This window comes from Gallinula chloropus (genome assembly GCF_964237585.1).
Source record: "Gallinula chloropus genome assembly, chromosome: 4".
NCBI lineage: Eukaryota > Metazoa > Chordata > Aves > Gruiformes > Rallidae > Gallinula > Gallinula chloropus.
The window spans coordinates 5,665,421-5,690,676 of record NC_140088.1 but is presented as its reverse complement, the minus strand read 5'-3'; positions in this window follow the sequence as shown (position 1 = coordinate 5,690,676).

Below are 25,256 nucleotides of genomic sequence, written 5' to 3'. Positions count from 1 at the left end.
GGGACCTCAAAAGCTCAGCTTGTCCAACCCCCTGCCAGAGCAGGATCACTAAATCACACAGGAACGCATCCAGGTGGGTTTTGAATGTTTCCAGAGAAGGAGACTCCACAACCTCTCTGGGCAGCCTGTTCCAGTGCTCTGTCACCCTCACAGTGAAAATATTCCTCCACGGCTTCTTGACCTGCTGTATTATCTCATGCCCCAAATTAAATGAAGACATAGGATAAGCAGCAGGTAATTTTCAACCAAGTCACTGATTACAGATAGTGCTGTGAACAGGTTCAGACACAGCTCAAGCTGCAAACGCAGTTACAAGTAGCCATCTGTGGCTGAACATGTCATGGGAATATCTTACGCTCTTCCTTGAAATGTGGAGACTTTCTAAAACACTCCAACCTGCTGAAGTCCACAATGATTGTTGCAGCCTTCCCTTCTTGGGATTCCCAAGAGCCAGAGGACTCCAAAGTCAAAAATTTTGAGATAAAAAGCAAATTAAATTCAAACAGGTTACCCTGTCTTTGATCTCAGCAATAATTTCCATTCCATCAACTTGTTTAGAAAGTTGTGTGTCATTTGTGTAGGGAGTACTTGTGCCTCTGTGGCTGTAAACCAGACCACCAGTATTACACATTTCTCTTTGACTTCTGGTGGCCTTTTACATGTTTTTTTTTTTTTCTCCAGCATGCACAGGCTTGGTACAGAAATGAGATGGCCTACCTTACTGAAATTTGGGATGTCTAAGATGTTTAAGAGTCCAGAAATTCACATACCAATAACTTGTCATGGCCATTAGCAATAACCAGTTCCCCACAGCTGAAGTGACATCAGATGAAGTCAAAACATATGGCTATAGGGTGGATTGCTCTGAAGAACCACCTCTCAAATGAATGATCCTACACAGTCCTAATCTGTAGATCTGATATGACAGTTCTAACAAGACTACTTAACTACCCCCTCAAGGACAGTGCTACCTACCCAGAGCTTTGCAGTGACATAAAATTTCCTGCTACTAGAACTAACTCCCTAAGCAGAGGCTCAGCGACTTCCCTATGGACAGAAAAAGCTCTTGACTCAACTGAGTTCTGACTTCTAGTGGTGACTTGGAAATTCAGGCAAATAGTATGAAAAAGGTAGTTTTCCTGGAGCTTAAGCCTTGGAAGAGTCCTGGTTCCCCCGATACATTCCTTCCTCAGAGAGGCTCTTGGCTTGACCATGTGGTGCTTGGTGGTGGAGCTCCTCTACAGGAAGAGGGGTCTGAAAGTTCAGTGAGTTAAAACACAGACAATGCAGGTTTCCTATCTTACTTTACCTCAGGCACTCTGGTAAACATGGGAAACCACTTAATTTACACAAGGCCTAGTGCTCCATCTGTAAACTGATATCATGAAGCGATCTCATAGGAACTGGATCTTGTTAAATGTATCTCTGCTCATGTACTATTGATGGGGTCTGTGTCAACACAGAAGAGGAAGAACTTCACTGCTAGGTCTCCCAGTGCTGTACCTAATGGTTAATATCATTACACCAACATGCAGTCTATGTTTTTATGCTAGTAGGCAACAACCTTGTAATAGTCAAGATGAGAAATGGCTGAGGTTCAGCCAATTTAAACAATGGATCTAGAGGGAAAAAGAGGGAACTACCTGCTTGGGGTCCTCCAAATAACTCCTCTCTCAGGTTCTAAGTGATAAATGCCAGAATAAAAGTTGTTGGGGTGCTCTCCTCTGAAATATAATTTGAATTATCATCACCTTCTCCTGAAAGAGACAGACATGGCATAGGTTCTGAGCAGGAGAGCAAAATTTATTTGCCACATGGGTCCATTTGGCCTCCAAACCACAAATCATCACCAAGTCCTGGTGTATTTGGGGTAGAAAGAAGGAACAACACATGGGAAGAGGGTATTAAATAATGATTGCCGCAGGGACCAGTTGGCTTTACCTAAATCCATGAAATTTAAGCAAGAGCACTTAGAAAATGAAACCCCAGTACATTTCAAAGGTATGAAGGGCAGTGCATAAGTTATCCTGCAATAGCAGGATATCAAAGCAAGTCATTCAGTCAGGTTTCTAAAATCCACTGTCAGCAATATGCATATGAGGCACCTCTAACTATTTTTCATCCCTTCTGATCACACCAAGAGTGTGAGGAGGGCACAGTGCTTGCATAGGAGCCATGGGCAGAAGTAGAGCCAAAGTAAGGCAGAGGGGTGATGTCGGTGGGTGAAGAAGGGAAGTTCCTGAGAAGGCTGCGGTTAGGACGTGTCTTCCTTTGGCTGAAGAGGCCCAGTGGTCAGGTCAGACTGTGATTTATGATGATTTCGGGGATTCTTCACTGGGCTTCCATGTGGGCACCCAGGAAGAGCTGTCTGCAGTTTTGCCATTCCTTCCATTTCAGTTATCGAAGACTTTCGTTGCCAGTAGCAAAGTACCTCAGTATGAAGCCTGTGGCTGCTAGGACAGGCCAGGTATTGCAGTCTACTCTGCACAGACTAACGTTTAATTGAGCCTCTCTGTTGCTTTCCATACTGGTTTACCTCTGAATCCTGAAGCAAGCTTGATAATCAGCTGTTACATCCAGGATGTACCACATCTGGGGCAAGGCTCCCAAAAGATGAGCTGGAGTCCACAGGTGGTGAGCACTCCCACAGCAACAAGAAGGCCTCACAAACCTTGGCCATGCCCCCATGACCTTCCAAGCACATTTCTTCAGCTGTATCCTGCCTGCCATAATTAGAGATGAGCAAGGTTTATAGTTTATAAAGGCCTCCTCTGCCCCTCTTCTCAGTATTGCCAAGAACATCCCAGACCTGTAAGCACTCCACTGCAGCTGCCTGTCCCCCCAGAAGAAGAGTGGCCACAAGTCCAGCCATCTGGCAGGTGTCAGTCATGATCCTCAACACTTCTGGAAGACAGAAGGACCTCTGCCAGTGAGCACCACATAGTAGTTTCTGCTTTTCTACATGGTTTCTACTTGCCCCTTTGGTGTTGTGTTTCCCCATGATTTCAGAGCACATACCACCAAGTAATTAAACCCAATTACTGCTGCAGGCCCTGGGTAGTTAGCTGCCTTGCACATGGGGAGTATGGTGAAGCTGGTTTTATGGTCAGGACCCTGGCTTTAGGGCTCAAAAATCTGGATTCAGCTCTTAAATTTTTGGTGCAACCTCAGTTACATCGTTCAGCCTCTCTGTGCAGGGATCCCAGCCTGTTCCAGCACAGGGAGATAAGGAGAAATTTTAAATCCAGAGGACATGCCCAGATTCTCCAGTGGGGAGATTGCATAGGCTGTTAGATAAACAGCCCTCTCTTGCTGTCTCATGGTTTGCATGCAGTAAAGAGCAATTGAGAAAAGTCTTATTAAAAAAAATCCCACTTTATTTTCAATGAATTGTTACATTCTTTGATATAAACATGAAGTAGCCAATGATGCCTTGCAATGACCCCCTGCCTGGGAGCAGGACCTGCCTTACAGAGAGGATGGGACCTGCCAGCAGCCACTCTTGAGCTTCTGTTGGAGTGGTGGCCTGGTGACACCCCTTGCACAGCCACAGACCCCTGCCAGGACCTCAGGCACAGTGGGCACCGCTGGCCAAGCCTATGGGGAGCTGCAGCCTGGGGAACCCGTGTCACCCTCCCTTCCTACCTGTGTGCTTGGCTGTTTTCTCCCGAAGCCCCCCACCCTGTCACTGACCTCCAAAACCCCTCTCCACCCAGAGCCTGGTGTATCACTGCAGGGAGCCCTCCTGCCTGGCAGCATCTCCTCGGGGGGTGTTTGTCCCCCCTAGGTGCCTGCAGCCATGGCAGCATCCCAGCTCCCACAGGGCAGCCTCACTTGTCCCCATCCCCAGGGCCGCCCAGGTGAGCCAGCGCCTGAGGAGGGCTGCACATCACCTGACCCCCTCCAGCCGATTCCCTCAGACAGGACGTCAAGTTAATGAGCCCTCAGGCCTGTAATTAGCTGTCAATTACCTCAAATTAATCAACTCCTCGCCTAATTAAGCATAATCGGCAGGTGGGCAGAAAACGGGCCATTGTGCGGGAGCCATGAGAAAAGCATGGCTGGCAAACTTGGTTAGGATCAGCGGCGCATTCCCGGACGCCGCGCCACCGACACCCGGGCGCCCGCCCCGCTTGTGGGCACCCCGGGCCCCTGCAGCCCCCCAGCTCCCTCCACCCCCCCCCACAATGCTTGTGGCTGTGGGGCAGAGCAGTGGTGGGGAGGCAGGTTTGGGATGGAATGAAATGAGCTGGGGGAGACCCGCTAGGGTGAGAGGCCTAGGGACTTTCCTGCCCCTGACACCCCCGGGGGCTGTTTGGAGGGCCCAACCTGCAAAATGCTGTGGCGTGGGTTTAGGATGGGGCGGTTTCTTGCTTAATCTTTGTGCTGCCGTTGCCTTAACACATCACCTCACCCTCCCTGTTTCCTCTCCCATGCTTGCCGGGCTTTCTGCCCTGGGATACAGGTAATGCCTCTCTGAGAAGGGGGGGGGGCTGAAACACACCTCGTGCTCACTGACCCAGGCCCACCTCAGTTATGAGCACGCCTGCTGAATGGCGTGAAGATAGATGTCTGTGGAAAAATGAGTCATATTGTATTAATTTTCACGTGGAATAAACAGGCCTAACCCCCGCCCACCCCCCCCCCCACACACACACACACATCCTCCAGAGCTCTGCTTGGCGGGAGGGAGATGTTCCCTGCCGGGGCCGAGGAGGCAGCAGGGCTCCTGCCAACTTTCAGATCACCAGAGCGCAGGACGTGAGCTGCTCTCTGCTGCACCAGGAGCTGGATCCTGTGTGCTAAACCCCAGCAAGGCCTGGCTTTATTTAAACAAAAACAGAGCCCAGTATCTTTCTGAGCCGCAGAGAAGAAGGGCCCAGGGAAATGCTGTTCCACAGGAGAAGTATTGTGCACAATATTAGAGTGAAAGGTTTTGATTATGCCTAGAAAGTCCTTTTTTTCTTTGTAATGTAGCCAGATTATCACCCAGCGTGCTGGATTTACACTGCATTAGTGATCGTCAAGATTAGAGCAGAATCCCTGGATAACCAACAGGAACACAGGACGTCAAGTTATGACATAATAGCAATAGTAATGCAACAATAATCATAGCCAACAGAAGAAGGCTGCAGTGGAGGGTGAGTTGGATGTCTCAGCTGTGAAGGGAAAAGCTGCCTGCATTGGAGTGACTTTGATTAAAAATCCCTCAGTTGTGCCCAGAAGGATGATTTTAATACTTCATTCCTGATGGGAAAAAATAGCAACAGTCCAGCACAGGTCTGGCAAAGTTGGTGCATGTAACAACCAGCAAGTAAAGGGGCAAGTTAGGGGATGCAGCCTGTCCCCTTGACCCTGCTAAGTGTGTGTGCAGGTCCCAAAAGCTCCCCAAACCAAGAGAAGGTGCAAATTGAACTTGGCATTTCTGTGCCTGCAGCTATTTGGAGCACAAGCCCTGAGAAGAGAGGCTGCAGGCAGCCCCTGCTCTGCATAGAGTGTCATTGGGTGACATGAGAGGGGCTGCAGTGTTTTGGTGGTGGGGACTGAGTGGAGCCAGGTAACGAGTGGAGCCAGGTTCTAGCAGCTGGCCTGGCCCTGGGATGCCCCCACCTTCCCAGCTCAAGCGGTGGCACATGCTGTGGCTGGGCTCACAAGGCCCCTGAGGGGTTTTTCCTGCCTGCTCTGTTCTCAGTTAAGTGCTTATTACAGCAGCAGGAGGTTTGGATGGAGAACCCCTCTGCACACATACAGTGGTAGCCCATGAGATGGTGGGGGGCTCAGTGTCCCCTCTGTCCCATTGGCAAAGCCACCAGTTTCCAGAGCTTCACCTGCACCTGCCAACTCAGGGTGAATCCTCCCAGGATGACAGCTCTGTCTTTGGGAATCAGGAACCACCCCAGTATCCTCACCTCCCTCAATTTATGAGTGTTTTTCTTCCAGAACCCACCCTCCATCACATGTTTTCCTTCATCCAAATCACTGGCCCTGCTATTTGGGGTCCATCAGCACATTCCTGAGCCTGGGAGGGATGCACTGTGGGATGGTGTCATCACAGGTGGTGACATGAGCTGTGGGCAAGCAGCAGTCCCCTGCAGCTCCCTGTTTATTTACGGGCTTGCTGCAGACACACATTGATTTCACCGTCTCATTCCCATTTAGAGCTGGAGCACTCCAATGACTTACTGCAAGGTTGACTAAGCATTTCTATTTATCAGCTCCCTTCTTAATCACTCATAACTCTTTCAGCCTGGGAGTGTGGAGTTCTCCAGCTCTGATCTCCACCCAAGGAAGTGGTGGTTGCTTTGGCTGTGCCATGTTTGAGCAAAAAACAGCTTGGGTGTTTATGAGGGTAAGTGCCCAGGTCACAGAACCCTTATTCCATTAACAATCCCCTCCAAAAAAAACCCCCCAAACAAACCCAACAAGCACCAGGGAATCAGGCAGTGGAAATGTGTTAAAGCTAGCTAGGCTGATGGAGCAGCTTTCAATGATCCACTGGAAATCAATTGCAACAGGGTTAAGTTGTTACAGGTCGAAAAATGGTGCTGAGAGAGGCAGTGTTACTGCTGGTGGGGTGCTGCTGCTGCTGCCTGGAGACCTCCCTGCCAAAGGGGCTGCACAGAGGGTGAGCAAGCCACTGTTCAAGTACAAGGCAGAAAGAGAAGAGATATTTATTCCTACCCTTGACATTGTGTGAACCTTTCTGGCTGCTCCAGCTCTACCAGACCCTGCAGGTAGCATCTCAGCTGGGAAAATGCTCTCAACACTGTCATAACAAACACAAAAACCAGCTGGGTAAGCAACGAAGTCGTGACATTTCCTGAGGGTGGAAAAGTAAAAACTGTAACTATTTCATTAATTATTTTAGCCAATGAGTTATAAACAACAGTCAACAACAACCCACTTGTCATTCTGTTTGTACCCAATACTGGGTGTCTGTAAGGATCGTGAGCATCACCTCCTTTACTTTATGGGGCCAGCCACATTTTGGTTGGGTTGTTCCTTGCTGCATTGCCCTGGCAGATAGCAGAAGTGGTTGGAGGGGTGGACACTGCTGCTCTGAACAGCTGCTCCTCTGAAAGCCATGCGGTGCACTGAGCTTGACAGCTAGCTGGAGCAAGGTGGAGTGTGAGCTCCTCCTGACCAACCCTTTGTGCTGCTCTACCCCAAGATTATAAAAATGATGCACTCAGGTTAGAAAGTACTTAGAACATTCATCATGATTCTCCTACACCGGATCATTACAATGCAACCAGCAATCACCCCCCCAGTCATGCATGAAGCTAACTTGAACACTACCTGGGTAACCTCTCCAAAAACAGCTGCCAGTTTCCCCCAGCCCAGACCAAGGGTTTTGGACTGGCCTAGAGCCTCCTGTCCTCTGCTCCTGCTGGCCCTGGACCCCATGGGGAGGAGAAACAGCAGCCTGTCAACATTAGGCACTTAAGAATGACGTGGAGGAAGGTCACAATCTCACAGCCATTCAGTGGTGTGTGGTAGCATCAGGTGACCAGCCTGGCACAGAGGGTATGGACAAACCCACATCTGCAAGCCTGGTTAGCAGGGTGCTAGTGCACTTCCTTTCAGTGCAATGCCCACCCCAGGCTCAGGAGCAGTGTGTTGTCATGGTACCAAGCCCAAGCCAGGAGCCTTGAGGGTGACCAAGACATGAAGCTGGGTGTGGAGATGCTCCAGCACAGCTCCACGCTGACAGGCTGGAGTCAGCTGCCAGCCAACCAGCTCAGCAGGCAGCACATCTGTCCCTGCCTGTCTGCACAGACACACACTTGGTAACCGTTACTGCTTCCCCAAGCAAGTTTCTAGGCTTTGGTGTATTTCTATTTGTCTTGCAGGGGACACAGAAGGTGCTCTGATTCAGGAAGAGAAAGGGGTTCTTGCGTTGCCAGGGATTTATGTGACAGTCTCTCTCTCTCTCAGCCCAGGAAATCCTTCCTGCCATTCCTTGTGGCTGGTATCCCTAGCCAGCTGTGGGTAGGGTGCACTCAGTGAGTGGGTGCACCATCGCTGTCCCTGCACTCAGACCAGCAGCAGGTCAACACAAAGCCACCTCCAAGTGAGTTCTGACCGACCCTCAGCAGCTGAAACTGCAGACCCAGCAAAGCAGAACAGCGCAGAGAGCGGTGGTGGTTGGTGCTGTGCCACCTTGGATGTGCTGAGGGCACCGGTGGCATTCTCCTGGGGCCACAGCAGCATTACCTAGCTGAGCCTGGGTACTGCTGAAAGACAGACACGGTGCTGGTTTGTTCCCAGCATCACTCCAATGGCACGAGCTACCCTTCACAACTGGGGTGGCTCCAGGAAACCTGGTGCATGAGGAGCACCGTTCGTGCCTGCGAGCGTGGCCGCCGCATGCTCTCCGCGCATCTCAGCACCTTCACTCCAGATGCTGGAGGCTACAACAGCTGGTGAGGAGGGGACACACACGTAGTGCTGGAGGGGGACACTGCTGCCAAGGGGGCAGAGGACACGGACAACCCGGTGCTAGGGGCTGTGCACGGTGAAGGCAGCAGGCGGTGCGGGGTGTGCTGCCCGGCGTGCCGAGGCCGTGGCAGGGAGCGAGTAGGGACCATATGGAAGGTGCCGCCAAACGAGGCCGTTGAAGCAAAGGCTGCAAATGGGTTTAGTAGACAGCCAGACATTTTGAGGAGGGGGGGCAAGGGCAGAGGGGGAGTGGAGGAGAGCAAGGGAAAGGGAGAGCCCAGCGCCGCAGCCGAGAGGGACCCGCCGGGGCACACAGGCGTGGTGGGCAGCGCTCCCTTATCCCCCCACACCCTGCACCTTCTCCTGGTGCCCTAACTCTAAGAGCCCCTCAAAGGGAAGAGGGGAACCAAGGTGTCGTGGCCCCTTCTTTGTTTTTAATTACTTCCCATTTTAATCTTGATTTGCACTTCGATCTCTCAGAACTGGGCCAGGGACTCTACAAAGCCCTCGTCAGCAACTCCCCCAATAATAAACAGGAAAAGGCTTAAGGGGCAAATCACTTGCATGTTAATGAGACTGTTTGCTGGAGTCAAGAGAGAAAACAGCAAACAAACAAATGGACTGAATTCCAGCGGCAGCTGTTTGCTCCTTAATCTCGGCTCGTCAGAGCTGCCCTTTGATGGGACACAATCTACACAAACGATTGTGCTAAATCTTCTAATCTACGTCCTCATTATTACATCCCTTCTTACGCATGTAAATCAGGGACAAACTCATTTTAATATGTAGATAGATTATGGAAGGGAAGGGGAGGGGATTGGAGGGAAAAGGAGATGCTGGTGGTGTCTGCGCCTGCCGGTTTGGAGGGGTGTTAATGAGGAGCAAGGGGAGGGGAGCTGTCTGCATAGACCCCCCCTCAGGAAACCAGGAAGAGGAGGAGGAAGAGGAGGACCTGTTTCCAGGGCAAAAGGAGGTGTATAAAGGGACAAGGACACTGGTCTGGGACTTTGGAGAAGACGTGGGTGTGGGGCAGCACTGGCAAGGCAATGTGATGGGGTGCTGAGGGGGACCTCACCCTGGCATCCCCCCCAGGCCTTCTGCCCATGCACCCAGCCCCTGGCTTCCTCCAGGCGGGATGCTGGAGGCAGGCTGGGTGATGTACAGGAGGACTCGATGGTGGCATAGCAGGAGGTGACAGGGGCACACAGAGCCCACAAGGCCTCCTTACAGCACAGCACTGAGGTCTCCCACCCCTCCTCAGCCCATCCACTCCCAGCACTGTCAGTCAGCAGACTGAGGATCATCCCAACAAGGATCACCCAGGCTGGAGTACCAGGCTAACACCTCAGGCTGTGGAGTTCTAGGACACAGCCTACGCTGCCTTCAAACAAACATCATTAGCACTATGGCTATGATCTTTACTCATGTTCAAAACAGTTGCTTTTACAATACACATGACTGGGGGAAAAAGAGTTCTCCTGCATTTTCCTGCCTCTGGCATCTCAACCTGCAACCTGCCCCTTAACCTTCCCCTCCCACGGGAGCAAGGTGGGAGAACAAGCAAGGTTGTGCAGCACCAGCCTTATTTATCTGGGCCCTCCTGTGCTCCAGGAGAGGCAGCCTCCTCATAAAATAGGGAAAAAAAAAAACATTTTTGAAAACAACCTCATTAGTTCACACATCCCCCATTGACCTCACACCTGTGGAGGAATGATGCAGAAGATAAGGAGTAAGCCAGAGCACAAAAGGTGAGTATAGAAGAACAGCAGAGGCATGCAGGAACATAATCAAAAAGGCCAAGCATAAAATAAGTTTGCAAGTAGCAGGGTAATCAAAGGGAACAAGAAATCGTTCTGTAAATTCATTAGTAGCAAGAGGAAGACTAAGCAAAATATTGGATCGCTGCTCAACAGGGAGTGAAAATTATTGACAGAGGATAATATTAGAGAAACTAATGACAGTGATCAAGAGGTAAAATCCTGGTGTAGCATAAATGAAGAATATGGTAGAGGCAATATTGGATGAGTTAGATGCATTGAGTGTTATTGGGTGTAATGAGCTTCATTGTAGGTACTTGGAGATTTGGCTACAGCTGTCTCAGAGTCAGGAGTGGCTGTCTTCCAGAACCTGTAGAGATGTGGGGGAGTACAGGAAAGCCATAGGCATCGCTCTTTAAAAAAACCAAGGAAAAGGGTGATGGGTAATTATGGACAAATCAGCTTCATTCCCCTTCCTGTTAAAATTCTGACACAAATCACTGAGTTATCTCCAAAGATCAAAGGCAAAACAGGGCAATCAATTGCATCCAGTGTGGATTTGTCAAGGATCGGTCCCATCCAATCAATCTAATTTCTTGCTGTCACAAGGCAACAGATCTTGTAGATAAGGAAGGCACAGAAGATGTTGTGTATCTTTAGTTCAGTAAGTTTGTTTAGGCTCTATTTCAAAAGATAGCCTTATGAGTAAACCAGGGAAATATAAATTAGCAGACACTGCTGCTGCGTGGATACAAAATTAGTCGAAAACCCGTGCTCAGCAAGTAGTCCTCAGTGGTTTACTATCAAAATAAAGATCTATTCTGGATCTGGTTCTGCTCAGTGATTTAATTAACAATGTGGATGACAGAAGAGAGTGGGGGCACGTCAGGAAAACACAGACCTGGAAGGCGCTTTACACTGGAGGACAGGTTTAGCATTCCAAATGATCTTGGTAAATTGGGAAAGTGGTGGAAAAAACATAGTTGAAAGTCGGTAAGAAACATGCAAAGAATGTTGGTGCTGCAGAAAAGATGAAATGCAGAAACAGGGGTTGGGAAACAACTTGTTAGGCAGCAGTTCTTCCCACCCCAAAAAAGTGCAAGGGGATAGAAAGGATGACAAGCCCCATCAAAAATACTATGCTGTTGCAAAACAGTGAGTCTCCTGCTGTGAGGAATAAAGGAGACTACACCTGTCAAGACCTCTAGGAATTTTCTTTCCTTCTAATCAGAATTGGTGAGACTTTTGATGGTGTTTTGAGCCCAGTTATTGGCATTGCCTTTCTATGTGGACCCATCGGAGGGTGTCTAAAGGAGGGCAGCAAGAATGATCACAGGTCTCAGACATATCCTGCAAGGAAACAGGAAAGAGAGAAGGATGAGAGATGATAAGACACAATCCCCCAGCACAGAAGCTGCAAAGGGTGACAGAACAATGTGTCCTCATTGCCCATTGCAGGCAGATAGGTCCATAGGAGACTGTAGCAAGAAAGATCTGTGTTAGACATTAGGAGCAAAATTAACAAAGGGGGTGGAGGGTGGGTGGAGAAAGAGAGACAGACTGAAAGGGAGACTCAGAAAGTGATTACTTAGGTGCTTGTCCATCTGCCAAAAATGCGACAGGTATAGTTGGTCACACCATGGAGCAGAGAAGAGGAAGAGACAGCCTCTCAAGGTCCCTTCCAGTCCTGGTTTTCTCCTCCTTTCTGACAGCCACCATCTAACCTTCAGCAGTATTGGAGATGGAAGTACATGGAGAGGGATGAGGCACAAGAAAGTGCTACTGGTTCATTGAACACATCACTGCTCTCCTCACTCCCTCCCTCCTCAGTATATACAAGAATGACAAGAGGATGGAGACCTGAGAGATGATCAAACCCTTGGGATGAAGACCAGGTTGGATGGGGCTTCAGGCAATCTGACCTGGTATAGGGTGTCCCTGCTGATTGGAACTGGATGATGCTTGGGTCATTTTCAGCCCAAACCATCCTGTGATTCTATGAACAAAGTGTTAACCCCTACTGTCTTCTGGGATCTCACTAAAAGGAAAAGGCAGGGACATGCCACCCAGCTCACTGTCATGCCAGCCCATGACTGTGGTGTGAGCACCTGACTCCCTGTCACCTCCAGGTAACCAACCTGGCTGTTGATACTACCCCTCCCTGCTAAGAAATATAACTCAAGAGTTGGCTTGAAGACTTACTATAAACTGTCTATATGCCTTAATAGAGGCATCTATTTCTGCAACATTTCCTTGGGTAAATCTTGGGAGGTTGGAAATGTACCAGGCTGGAATGAACATCCTCATCTTCAACTAATGGAGCTTCAAGTAAAGGTTGGAAATTGTTTCCTTGCCACTTTTGCTCTATTCCAGCTCCTTTCACTCTCTGCATTCCTGTTCCACACATCCTTGCCTGCCTGAAGAGCATAAAGCCTTTCATGTTTTCTTTCAGGATGAGACAGACCACAGGAAGGATCATGCTCCCTTGGCCAGATCAATAGATCTGGGATTAAAAGTGGACAAATTCCCAGGCTCCATCTTTCTTCAGGTGACTGTGAGTAGCTGACCATTGTGTTCCAGCTGATTCCAGTACTGATTCTCACACTGTGTTGCCTGCCAAGCCAGGATATTAGCTCTGGTCTTCAATGCTCGCTCAGAGTCAATTATGTCTGAGTCTGCATTTTCATCACAGCCCACCTGTTCCTTTGGGAAAACGCACTTGACTAAGTCCATGATGAAGTGAGTGGAACTGGAGATGAAATGGAGATAAATGTCAAGGAGGTTTGGCTACTGAATAAGTTTGTGGAGGAAATGCACTGCTCCAAACTAGATGCATTTGGGACTCACAGCAGTGCTGTCTTTATCAAGAAGCTTTTCCACTATAACAGAGAAGAGGGTTTAATGTTATAAAATACTATCAAAATAAACAAAAAGCCACAGGCACATCTATGCGTGGCTCACAGACCAACACCACAAGCTGCAAGTCATTTTTCTTTCCCCTTCTCCAGACTCCCTTCAGTTTGTGGGTATTTCCTTAAAAAGAAAAGGTGCAAAAGTGCCCAGAAAAAACTCAGCCTTACAGCCATAGAGCATCAATGGGCTGCTCCACAATGCTTCTGAGTGTGGAGCTGCCTCAAGCCTTCCCAGAGTTCTGTCATATTGCACATGTACCTTGTTGTTGTTGTTGTTACACCGATTTATTTTCAGCCATTCTCACTGGCCATCTGTCTGTCTCTCAGGCATATTTTTGGCTCTTGGGTTTCCCCCTATGACAGTTTGCCAAGCTGACTCCTGCCTACGTTCTCTTCACGGCAGCATTCTGCTCCTCTCTCTGTGATGGGCACAAACTCTTCCAACTGGGTATCCTCTGTGAGTGGCATTCATATGCAGCTCAGTCTGCTTTCTCCATCGTTTATGAAGACTGGAAGAAGGTCAGATTTAAACTCTCCTTGCTGGAGAACTTCTGTCCCAGCCTGACAATTACACTTGGAGCCTATTATTTACAGTCATCTGGCTGCATTCTCATTCTCATTGATACTTTCTACCTGGAAAGCCACAATCATTTTCTCAGTGGCACTTTTGCATTTTGCTAATTAGAACCTCAAGAACAGACCCAAAAAGGGGATTTTTAAAATATACATATTTTTTATTTAATCAACGAAATGAACCACAGAACTGAACAAAGGCCAGTATATTTCTGACACCAGGCAAGAAGGTCATTTTGAACCAGTTTCATTTAATTTGGATTGTGTCCTTGGCGATTCAACCTGAATTTATTCTGGCAAACAAATCTTGTGAGCAGGTTTCCCACACGTTGAATGTATCTCTGGTGTTCCCTCCCTGTAACAGTTCCATACCACTAAGACAATTCAGGATGTACAGCAAAATTCCCCCTGCTATGACAGAGTGATGGAAATTAGATTTTTTGCCATGGCAATTGAGTCCAGCATTCTTTCCTCCTTTGGAAGATAAATTTGTCTGTGGTGCTTCTTTCCTCAGCACCTGGCTCTGTGGCATCCAAATGGAGCAGAAAAAATACTACAACCACCACAGCTCAGAACAAGAACTTCTAAAATCTCTTCCACTACTGCAAAGCAGAGTAATACCTTGTCTCCCTCAGACTGGGAACCAGTGTCTACACTGGGATGAGTCATGGACTAGTTTTGTAGTCGATACCAGTCTTGGCAATAAAGTCAATGGAGATGCAATGCCTCTAATCCAGTGTGGACAGCTCTTTCAAGGTAAGATACACCCCACCCTAAGCAAGATTGAACCCACTGGCCAGAGCCCTCTGGCTAGAATGGGAATGTGCTCAATGTAGACTCCCTGTGCTGGAGGTGTTCATGCTGGGTCTGGTGAGTCCCACTGCCACACTGTGTTCTCTTCCTGGATTTTATTTGGCTCCAGACATCCATTCACTCATCCTGATAGTCCCTGTACAGACAAGAAGCAGGAATTCTGGGGCAGCTGCTGCTAACACAATGTTTTACCCCCAATCCTCTGTGGTCCTTGGATATTGCCTTTCATCATGAAAGCTCTCTCTGAAGGATACCTTCCTGAGCTTCACAAATTCAGGGTTTGGGACAAGCAATGAGGCATTAGACCACTTCTATTAAAGAGCAGAGAGGCATAATTTGAGGAGTAAGAACAGTCCCTGGGGCTAAGATCAGGCCTGCACAAAGTACTAAACTTGGCAGCTGACTGGCATTCATCCACCTGGAGTCACTTAGGAAGGCTGACGTGCCCATGGCTGAGCCAAGCCTGCTCTATCACTCAGGGCAACCAGCTCCTCTGAGCTGGGGACTCAATCCCCAGGAGAGACCATGATTGCCCTTGGCTTTTCCCCAGGCTGCTTGGTTCCACCTGGGATAACTGAGATTAGGTAGCTCCCACGCTGCTGCCCCAGCCTCACAGATGGGCCAGTGAAGCACTGGGTCGTTGCACTGTAAATCAGAGTGGTGCCAAGTTCTGGGTTGGAATCAGCTTCTTCCTGGGAGGCCAAGGGTGTCTTCAGTTGGTGATGTGGCCAGTGTCTTCTTCAGCCTTCAGAGAAGTCATGGTCAATGCAGGTTGGTCGCTCAGGCCAAGTGAGATGGCTCAGCCTTGATGTTCTCTTGTACAGCACAAAATAACCAACTATCCCCAGCACCCCACTCTGCACCTGAGTCCTCCCAGGGCCCGAGGGCAGCTTTTGGAGAGTCCTCATTAGGTGACGGGCCTTGGGAGCCGAATTCTCCCCTCCCCCACCTCTGTACACAACTGTTCCTCATTTACATAAATTATCTCTATTCAATTATCTGTCCAGATGTCCGAATTGTGCCACCAATGATCTGTGAATGAATTAAAAATGGAATATAATTTAATAATAACTGATTAGAAGGAGATTAGTTGTTATATAAAAAGGAAAAACCAAGAGATAGCTAGTTGCCCTTAATCCGAGCCAATCCACAGTAATTATAGAAATACAGTCTCGCTTGCCTGCCTTCCCCATTTCTCTTCTCCTCCTCCCTCCAATGTTTCTCTTTCTCCTTTTCCCTTTTCTCTCTGTCCTTTCTTTCCTTTCTCTCCCCTTTCCTTCCTTCCTTCCTTCCTTCCTTCCTTCCTTCCTTCCTTCCTTCCTTCCTTCCTTCCTTCCTTCCTTCCTTCCTTCCTTCCTTCCTTCCTTCCTTCCTTCCTTCCTTCCTTCCTTCCTTCCTTCCTTCCTTCCTTCCTTCCTTCCTTCCTTCCTTCCTTCCTTCCTTCCTTCCTTCCTTCCTTCCTTCCCTCCTTCCTTCCCTCCTTCCTTCCCTCCTTCCTTCCCTCCCTCCTTCCCTCCCTCCTTCCCTCCCTCCTTCCTTCCTTCCCTCCTTCCTTCCCTCCTTCCTTCCCTCCTTCCTTCCCTCCTTCCTTCCCTCCTTCCTTCCTTCCTTCCTTCCTTCCTTCCTTCCTTCCTTCCTTCCTTCCTTCCTTCCTTCCTTCCTTCCTTCCTTCCTTCCTTCCTTCCTTCCTTCCTTCCTTCCTTCCTTCCTTCCTTCCTTCCTTCCTTCCTTCCTTCCTTCCTTCCTTCCTTCCTTCCTTCCTCCCCTTCCTTCCCTTCCTTCCCTTCCCTCCCTCCTGCCTTCCTTCCTGCCCCACTTCCCTTGTCCCTGTCCCTGTCTCTCCTGTGCCTTCCCTCCACTTTCTCCTGATGATACATCCCTACATCAACAGAGTCAAAGTCCCAAGTAGCTGGGGATGTTCTGCCACGTCCAACCAGCTTTCAGCTGCATTAACGTCCAGTCTTTCAAGCCATGTTACTGATGTGCCTCTGTATAATATATAATTGGCAAAATTTGTTCCCTGCTGAGCTGGAGGAGACTGTTTATTTCAGGTAATTTCATAATATTGCTTGGAAATGATCAGTTAACAACCTAAGCCAAATTTACCCCCTAGTTCAACATGGAGATTTTCAGATGTGGACAGTGACAGAGCTATTCATGGCTGAGAGAAATACTCTTTTATGAGAAAAATTAAGCTGAAAACCCAAATGTATTCACTGTCAGACTCATCTACCTGTACTAAGGCACCAGATAGTTAAAATCTTCAAGGCCTTGGCTTACCCTCTGACTGCTGTCTTCACCACCACCCTGTTTCTGAGTAAAAAGCTCTGCTCCTCCTCCAGACATCACACTTAAGAGGACGGCTCACAGAAGCAGGTCCACCTTTCCCTCTTCTAACCACAAAGCCTGTCCTGGTTCTGGCCAGGCCAGAGTTAACCTCCCAAGCAGCCAGCCTAGGTGAGCTGAGTTAGCCCAGGTGAGCTGAGTTATCCTGGGCTGTTTTCCACATCACCTGACACCACTTCCCCATAAAAGCTGCTGGCTGGGGAAGGGTTGAGGCTTGTTGCCTCCTGGATGGTCTGAGTGTGGCCAGGGCATTGAGTGGGTCAGTCTGTGTTAGCACTGGGTGTGAGTGTAATTGGCCATTATTGTTCTACATTCATGGTGATTTTTGCCAGTAAACTGTCCTTATCCCAACCTATGGACGTTCTGTCTGTCTCTCCTGTAGGAGTGAGCGAGCGGCGTGTGGTGATCACCCACTGTCCAGGGCTGAACCACCACAAAGCCCCAGGTACTCCATACCTCTACCCACCAAACATAAATGGCAGCTTCCTCTCTCAGGGACAGCTGCAGCATTCAGAAACTCAACTGAACTGGCTCCTGTGTTCCTCCAGCATCAATCTGAATCCATACTCCCAGACCATACTGAGATCTATCCTGTATCATTGAAGTTGGTGAGATCACATCAGGCTCAGCACTTGAGGCTGAGATCTAGGTTGTGCTGCAGAGAGATATGAGTTAACAGGAGAAAGACAAAGCATGGCTGAGGCTCCGAAAATACTCAGGTGCAGCAGTGTTGTGCACAGAACTATTTGCACCTATTTGAATCTAGACTTCCCTGCTGTGTTCATTGCCATGGCACCCAAACATCCTATGAATGTAATGCAGTACAAATCACCAAACCACCCTGGAGGGTCATGAGAAATAAACCCAAATCTTAAAAACACCTTCCCCCTGCCCCTCCCATCTTCCTGGGCTCAGCTTCACTTCTGATTTCTCCACCTCCTCCCACTGGATGGGAATGGGGAATGGGGGTTGTGGTTGGTTCATCACACATTGTCTCTGACAGTCCTTCCTCCTCAGGGGGAGGACGACTCACACTCTTCCCCTGCTCCAGTGTGGGGCCCCTCTCATGGGACACAGTCCTCCATGAACTTCTCCAATGTGAGGGCATGGGTCCTGCCAGGAGCTTTCTCTAGTGTGGGCTTTCACAAGGCCACAGCCTCTTTGGGCATCCACATGCTGTGGAGTGGGGTCCTCCATGGGGTGCAAGTGGAATTCTGCTCCCCATCATCCTCACTGGGCTGCAGGGGGACAGCCTACTTCATCAGGGGCTTCTCCAGGGACTGCAGGGGAATCTCTGCTCTGGCATTGGGAGCACCTCCTCCCCCTCCTTCTTCACTTACCTTGGTGTCTGCAAAGTTGTTCCTCTCACATCTTACTCCTCTCTCTGGCTTCTCCTGGTGTTGTGCAGGGTTTTTTCCCTCCTTAACTGTTATTCCAGAGATGCTGTCCCCATGGCTGACGGACTCCACCTTGGCCAGCAGCAAGTCTGTCTTGGAGCTGGCTGGCACTGGCTCTTTCAGACACTGGGGAAGCTTCTGGCAACTATTCACAGAAGCCACCCCTGTAGCCCTCTGCTCCTAAAACCTTGCCATGCAAACCCAATAGAGTAATAGAAACAAACCACTACAGAATGTGTTAAGTTCTGATTCCTTCCTACCCTTTCCTTAGCACAAACATAAATGTGAAGATCTACTGTGTCATTCAAGCAACCTGCAGTCTGGGTCAATTATCTTGAGTTTTTTTTACCTGTGGAAGCCCACCCTGGCCTTCAAAAATACTTACAAAGGTTTATTCTGGTGAGCTACCCCTTGCAAGTGCTGGAAGCACAGGGCTGGTATTTATTCCCTGGTTTACCTGGTAACTCCAGGGTGGGCTGTCAGTTCCAAAAGAAGCCAATCAAGATCTAGTTAAGCTAATCTGTCTCCTTTACAGGTCACTGCAAGCAAAGTAATTAATTAGCTGTAAATTCTACGTTGTTGACAAATTTTACAGTGTTCCCTTGCGTCTTACTGTGTTTGTGGGTTTCACAAAGGCCTCCAAGAATCAGGAGACTGCCAGAAAATTTCAGCTTTTTAAAGAAGTGTCCCCACCACCACTGTGTTTGACAGCACCAACCAGAGCCATGCTGATGCTCAAAAAAAAGAAAAGCAGCTTGATATGTTACTTGAAAGCCTTCTGGAATTTTCAGCCCCACATATTTATTTCTTATGGACCTAATTCAAAAACTTTGGGCTCTGGAGCTTTTGCAGTGAGCAGAGTCTGACTGGAGACCTGTGACTAGTGGTGTTCCCCAGGGCTCAGTGTTGGGTCCAGTCCTGTTTAATATCTTCATTGACGACCTTGATGAGAGAACAGCACCCACCCTCAGCAAGTGCTGATGATACAGAGCTGGGAGGAGGGGCTGACATGCAGGACACTGCGCTGCCATCCAGAGAGACCTGGACAGGCTGGAGAGCTGGGCAGGGAGAGACCAGATGAGGTTCAACAAAAGCAAGTGGAGAGTCTGGCACCTGGGAAGGAATAACTGCTGGAATCAGTACAGGCTGGGGGATGGCCTGCTGGAGAAGAGCTCTGTGGAGAAGGACCTGGGGGTCCTGGTTGATGACAGGTTGGCCATGAGCCAGCAGTGTGCCCTGGGGGCTGAGAGAGACAATGGGATCCTGGGGGCATCAGGAGGAGTGTGGCCAGCAGGTCACAGGAGGGGATCTTCCCCCTCTGCTCTGCCCTGGTCAGGCCCCACCTGGAGTGTTGTGTCCAGTTCTGGGCTCCCTGGGATAAAAAAGACAGGGATCTCCTGGAGAGAGTCCAGAGGAGGCTACAGAGACGATGAAGGGCCTGGAGCATCTCCCCTGTGAGGAAGGGCTGAGTGAGCTGGGACTGTTCAGCCTGGAGAAAAGAAGACTAAGGAGGGATCTTATTAATGTTTATCAATATCTGAAGTGTGGCATGCAGGGGGAATGGGCAGCCCCTTTTCAGTGTCTGTGGGGACAGGACAAGGGGCAATGGCTGCAAGTTGGAGCACAGGGAGTTCCACACCAACATGGGGAAGAACTTTTCCCCAGTGAGGGTGAGGGAGCCCTGGGACAGGCTGCCCAGGGGGTGTGGAGTCTCCTTCTCTGGAGAGATTCCAGCCCCGTCTGGACGCCGCCCTGTGCAATATGAGCTGGGGAGCTGCTTTGGCAGGGGGGTTGGACCCCATGAGCTCTCCAGGTCCCTTCCAACCCCTGGGATTCTGTGATTCTGTGATTTTTACGTTTTGATAATTAAAGTGTGAGGGCTCTGTGCTGGAAGATGTGTTCTGCAGACATGGAAGGGTGTTATTTACACGTGATTTGCCTTTGATAGTCTTACCTTTGTGAGGTACTTTACTCACAAGTAGTTCCATTGGCTTCTGTGAGTATTATGCAATATGATAATACGAGGGGAGGTAGCAGATCTGTCCCTTGGGTTAATGCAACACAAACCATAATTACTGAAGGTGTTTAATGCTTCATGTTTGGGGAAAAAAAAAAAAGTGGTTTGTTCTGTTTTATAAATCCATCTCTGAAGCCCACATGAAAGTATCCTGCACCTTAGTATTTCTGTTGCAGAGATTCACATTTAAAGGGATTACTGAAATGTTTCTCTAATGTTTATTTTCCCAGGTTTAGATTTATGTTAGACAATTCTTTCTCTTCTTTCTTTTCTTTTCTTTCCCTCCCTCCCTCCCTCCCTCCCTCTCTTCCTTCGTCCCTGAGCCACATTTCTCTTATTCAGTGTAGGTTTCCTCTGGAGTCTGAAAACAAGGGGCAGTGCCATGGCTTGAGCAGAGGGACCAGGAGTGCTGTGGTCCAGTTCTACCATAACTTCATCAGAAGACTGTAGCCAAAGCCAAATGACTTCTCCATGCGTCCCCATGTGCAGGACCTCCTCTGGCTGATCACCCTGTGCACCACCCAGGAGAGGCAGCGGTGCCATTCTGCACCATTGGCTTCACCCAGCTTCAGCCTTGAGGAGCAAGCACTGCTTTCCTTCCAGGGCCTCCACACAGCCTAGTTCAGTTCAAAGCACTTTCTTGTCTCTTGAACCCCTTCCCATCTAACAAACATGCCTACATCCTGCCTTGTTCCCCTGGGCTCCACCTCTGCCTTGTGAACCAAACCTCTGGCGGGTGGCTGTGAGCCAGCTTTGCCCATGCTCCTCCACACCAGGGCAGCAGCACTGACAGAGGCTTCTCCCATCCCAGACTGTCAAAATGCTCTTTATCATTTTCTAGGTTGGGTTATAGAGAGCCTGGGGAGTGAGTCTGTGGGGTCTGCAGAAAACCTTGCTGGCTGGAAGGTGAGCTGCCATGCAGTGCTGTTGCAGTGGTGCTGCTTGGCTCCATGCAGGGATAAAGGCTGAGATATGTAGCTAAATAGAGTCTGTTCTCCAACAGAATGGGACGTTTTCCAACAGAATGGGATACACACTGTAAGATACTAAACAAGGACATAAGATGAGAAAGACACCATCATAAACCATGGATCCCAAGCAACCCGAAGTTGGGATAGACATGAGATAGCCCAGCTGCTAATACAGGGTTCAGGGAAACAAAAGGGCACCCTGGGCTCATTTTGCCCTCTCAGTCCTTTGGGTCACGGGGGGGAGAGCAGAGGACTGACAGGACTGGCACCCCCACTGTAGACATTTGGGGCCATTTCTTTGGATAAGCTCTTCCCCAATGCCATGGACTGTGCACTCATTTGCAGCTGGAGGGTGCTGGGGAGCTTCCACACCACATCATCTTCCCATCCCATTTCACCCACAAGGACACCAGGGTGCATGTCCCAAGAGCCTTGCACAATGCAGAGCGTGGCAATGGAGGTGTTGGGCATCTTCACATCCAGGGTACACCCTGGATCCAAAAGCCATGTTCAATGTAGACAGACTCCTTGGTCACCCAGTCTGACCCTCCTACTGTTTTTACAGGTCAGCAGCAACTGACAGCCAGCACTGCCTGCAGTACACACACACAGCTACAACTGGCAACACATCGTGACTGACAACAGAGACAGTGATTCCTATTTTATATTTTAAAATCATTGAGGTCATCAGAAACTTCATGGCACACAAAATATTTCACACTTTTGGCAGCATGAAGGTTCTCCACTGCGTTATAGTAAAAGAATCCTCCATCAATTTAGTATTCACTAGGTAGCAAACATGCTTAACAGTTTGAAAATTAAAATGAAAATGGGTTTCCGTGATTTTTCATGATATAATGTGAGAACAGTACAATCATATCCAATGAAAAACGCACAAATTAACATGAGAAAATACATTTCAGAACAATTTTATAAAGCAAACCGTTTCAAATTCACTTCTGTGGGAATTTCTTTAAGCAACTATCGATTTTTCTGTCAGAAACTCCAAACATTTCCATCAAAACAGCTTTTTACCACCAAGTTCTTCTTTAAAAAGAAGTCTAACCTACTCCATTAATGATCCTCACTGTGTAAAAATCCAGGCCTTCTATTAATCCTTACATATAATTAAATTAATTAATTTCATTATGAATTAGTTAGCTTGGCCTTCCCAGTGCTGAATCCTGTAATGAATTTGCCTAATAAATTAAAGCAACTTCCACCCTCCGAAAGCGCCTCTCCTAACTGCTTACAGAGGGTGACCGAGCCAACTCCTGGTTTGCTCCCTAACAAAGCTGGGTAGATTGAGCTTCTTAATTATCATGGCAGGTTTTGCAGCTCAGAGGTTGTACCTGGAGCTCTCATCTGAATGGTTTCCAGTTCTCTGCTGTTTGTTTTGGAAGCGGGGACAGCAGAAGCGGACCCGATAGGGATCTGTTGTGGTCTCAGGATGCCTAGACCATCCTCACCCTGCTGGGTAGCATTTTATTGCTGATACATCCAAAAATGCATCCATCAGAGCAGATTAGACCAAAAATCCACATTCAGTTTTTATTATCTGTCACATCTCCTGCATCCTCCTCAGAGCCACTGCTTCCCACAACAGCATCCCCCCCACCCTCTGACCTTCATTTTCTGTTCTGAGATAGATGATCTCGCATTTGGCTATATTAAAATCACATATTGTTCAAATGAGCAGACCCTGCCAAGCGATCCAGATTGCTCGGTATAACTGACCTGCTCCCATCATTATTTATCACTCCACCAATTTTTATGTCAAGTAGAAATCATTACCAGCATTGATTTCGTATTTTCTTCGGAGTCACTACAAAGACATTACACAGTATGGACCGAGGACTGATCTCCTGGCAACCCATCTTCAAAACTTCTCCACCAGCAGATGATTCCCTGCTGAATTTTTCAGAACCACTAATTAGTCAGCTTTTAATTCATTTAACATGTGTAATTCCGATTGCACCTCAAGCTAATATTTTACCAAGGAGGTCACGGGTTGCCAAGCAAAGTGCTAACCTGACACTTAAAAACGTTGAGACACCAGTTACCTCCACTCTGCTTCATTTCTTCCTCTCCTGGAAAACAAGTTGCACTCAAAATAACGTTCCCCTTTGGACACCCATCCTCCAGGATTATTTGGATCATTGATTTGGGCACCTTTATGCCCCTCATGTGGAGCATCACCACAGCAGCCTGGAGCCGGTCCAGCTCTACTGGGTTTCGCCTGTGCTCACCTAGAAGCACCTGACTTTGAAGGGGTGCTCTTGCTGGTGGCACCTTGCCCTGGGGGGGATCTGGGTGTCCCAGTGCCTGGGTTCCCTCCTCAGCCAATGCCAGAGATGCTGCTTGTAATTAGCAGCATTAGCAGAAGGAAAGTTGCCTGTTCTGATCTCCCATCCCTGGGTGCCTCCATCCATCCATCCATCCATCCATCCATCCATCCATCCATCCATCCGTCCATCCATCCCATCCCATCCCATCCCATCGCATCCCATCCCATCCCACCCCTTCCCTCCCTCCCTTCCCTTTCCTCACTGCTCTATTGCACGCCGGGTGGCCGCTCCCTTCTCCCCTTCCCTCCGCAGCCCCCGCCAGCCAGGGGAAGCTCCCGCTTGTATTTACCAGCAAATGATTAATTGTTGCTCGGCGCTGGCTGCTAATGCTGCTAATCCGGGCGGCTGCGTGTTCGGCCGCTCGCCCGGTGCCAGGCCCCGCAGGCGGAGGGGTTGCAGCGCCGGGGCCGGGGGCTGGGGGGGGGAGCCGGGCTGCACCCCCCCGGCTGTAATTACTCCCCAGACAAATCTCTGCGAACAGAGGAGCGGGGAAATCTCTGCCCATATTGCAAGGGGCTGCAGCCCCCCACCCTACGGGATAATTTTGAGACTCAAATCCCAGCAAAGACCTGCTACAAATTGCTGCAAATTAAGCTGATTTTGCCCCGAATGAGGGATTTTCTGCTGCAGATCAGCCCTTCCCGGAGCTGATGAGGTGGGGATTAGAGAAGGGACTGAAATCAAAGGGACAGGATGGTGTGGGAGGGGGGAAGCCCGAGAGGGGAGCCCAGCAGTGAAAGTCCTGGAGCATTAACACTTATTGATTTCTACTTTGCTGTCATTTTATTCTATTACCAAGTTTCCGATTAGCCTCAACTAGGATCCATGGCAGCCAAAGCAGGGTGCAGAGCACCGAGGGGGCGAGGGGACTCCCGCTCTTTGGGTTTGTACCCGCCCAGCCCCACAGGAGTAAAGCCAATTCCAAGGGGCTGCCCAGCCACTGGCGCTGGAAGGGCTGCAGGGCGAGCTGGGCTCATGGCCTTGGAAGGGCTGAGAGCTCCTTTTGCTTACCAGAGACATTCATGACTTGGGGGGGAGGGAAAGGGGGAGTAGAATTGATCTCTTTCCAAATTCTATCTCCTTATAAAACCCCAAATCTTTAACATTCCATGTGACAGGGAGAGCCAGTCCACTCCCTTTTCACCATCCGTTTGTCTGTCGGTCTCTCCATCCCTTCCTCTCTCCCTATCCCCCTGCCAGATCCTCATCTCCATCTGTTTAAACAGCAAGGGGAATGTATGTTGCAGGTATTTCAAATTGCACCATTAAAGATTTTATGTTGTGGATGTTAAAATTAAAAAGATATATGTGCAAATAGTCACTACGAATTTAATCAACTTGATTTAATACTAATAGGAAGCAGCAAATGGAATTTATGACTCAAAAAGAAGTGAATTTTTTTTTAAATAAATACAAGTACTTTGTGCAAAACAGGGGAAAAAAAAATCCCAATCTGAAGAGTTTATTAGAGTCTAATCCCCCAACAACAACCGAACCCGGGGCTGCCCACCCAATAATCCTGGCTGCCATTAAAATATTAAAGATAAATCTAATCGTCTCTTTATCCAAAATAAGCGACTTTTATGTGGAGAGAAAATGTCTAACCCTTTGGGAAGAGAATTACTCCTAATGCATCAAATGGAATTCAGTCAGGACAGCAAAACTAGGTTTAAAAGCAAA